This window comes from Haematobia irritans, chromosome 4 (genome assembly GCF_050003625.1).
Source record: "Haematobia irritans isolate KBUSLIRL chromosome 4, ASM5000362v1, whole genome shotgun sequence".
NCBI classification, from domain to species: Eukaryota; Metazoa; Arthropoda; class Insecta; order Diptera; family Muscidae; genus Haematobia; species Haematobia irritans.
Window position 1 is genome coordinate 33,990,714 of NC_134400.1, and position 1,859 is coordinate 33,992,572.

The 1,859-nt window shown below is 23.9% G+C and overlaps 1 long non-coding RNA gene across 1 annotated transcript; it reads right to left on the reverse strand.

Moving 5' to 3' along the window:
• Positions 1-1,270: 1,270 nt before the first annotated feature.
• Positions 1,271-1,644, reverse strand: LOC142237283 (uncharacterized). The gene is made up of 2 exons (XR_012722426.1): positions 1,560-1,644; positions 1,271-1,496 (listed from the first exon to the last, which is right to left on the reverse strand). It is a non-coding gene; the product is annotated as an uncharacterized LOC142237283 (long non-coding RNA).
• Positions 1,645-1,859: the final 215 nt, after the last annotated feature.

The window sequence follows — 1,859 nt, forward strand, 5'->3', positions numbered from 1 at the left end:
AATAAAATTTTGAAAAATTTTCTATAGAAATAAAATGTTCACAAACTTTTCTATTGAAAAAAATTTTGACAAAATTTTCTATTGAAAAAAATTTTGACAAATTTTCTATAGAAATAACATTTTGAAAAGATGTTCTATAGAAATAAAATTTTGACAAAATTTTCTATAGAAATAAAATTTTGACAAAATTTTCTATAAAAATAGAATTTTGACCAAATTTTCTATATAAATAAAATTTTGACAAAATTTTCTATAGAAATAAAATTTTGACAAAATTTTCTATAGAAATAAAATTTTGACAAAATTTTCTATAGAAATAAAATTTTGACAAAATTTTCTATAGAAATAAAATTTTGACAAAATTTTCTATAGAAATAAAATTTTGACAAAATTTTCTATAAAAATAAAATTTTGATCAAATTTTCTATAGAAATAAAATTTTGACCAAATTTGCTATAGAAATAAAATTTTGACAAAATTTTCTATAGAAATAAAATTTTGACAAAATTTTCTATAGAAATAAAATTTTGACAAAATTTTCTATAGAAATAAAATTTTAACAAAATTTTCCATAGAAATAAAATGTTGGCAAATATTTCTATAAAAATAAAATTTTGACATAATTTTCCATAGAAATACAATTTTGACAAAGTGTTCTATAGAAATCAATTTTTAACAAAATTTTCTACAGAAATAAAATTTTGACAAAATTTTCTATAGAAATAAAATTTTGACCAAATTTTCTATAAAAATAAAATTTTCACAAAATTTTCTAAAGAAATAAAATTTTCACAAAAATTTCTATAGAAATAAAATTTTTCCATTCTTTTTGTTTTGTTATTGTTGGCTTTGTTCTTTAAGCATTGTTGTTTTTTTAGTGCAGCTTAAAACCATACATTGACTAAACTACACTGGTAGAAAAAGTTTCGTTAATACGATGAATTTCTACGTTGTATTAACGAAATTCTTCATTAAAAGTCAGCCAACGTAGCATTTCGTTATAACAACGTAATTTTACGTTATATTTACGAAACCTTTTATGGAATACATTTCGTAGTATTAACGAATAATTACGTTGTTATTACGTAGCCTTTTCGTTGTATTAACGAATATAATTCGTTGTATGAATGAAATTTATTCATTGTATGGATGCAGCTTATACGTTGTATGAATGAAAATTATTCATTGTATGAATGAAAGGCGAACGTTGTATAAATGAACACAAACGTTATATTAATGAAACCCAACCAAGTATTGCATTTGAGTGTAGTTATTGGTAGTGTATTATTTTTGTTAATATATTTGAAATATGATTTATATATAGTAGGAAATAATATTTATTGATAAATTAAGTAATTTAATAATCATATATTGTGACTTTCACTTAAGAAAAAAACCTCTTATTTCTAAGACCAAAAAATGATAATCGTATCGCCGTGTCCATTTATCCAACCAAGGTTCTTCATCTGAAAGTTCACTTCCCCGGGGCATTTTCACTAAAGATTAAAAATTTATACTAAATTTCTTGCGAATATACAAAAAACACCAATTTAACTCACCCACAATCTAGGTTTTTTATTCACAACGAAACTGTAATGAGCCTGTGCACTCTTCAGCGAAAAGAACGTAAATGTTGTTAAGGTTTCCCCATCAGACAAGTTTTCTGTTGAACTTTTTACCGTTTGTTTTCTAAGACGCACACGCAAACATGTGGTTATTGCCATGCTTACATGTGTATGTACAAATTACATAGACGCTACAGACGTATTAGAGAGAGTATGGAGAGACGTTTTAGAGAGAGAGAGATAGAGAGAGTAAGGAGAGGCAGAAATACTCAAACTCCCATTCGTATTATTAAT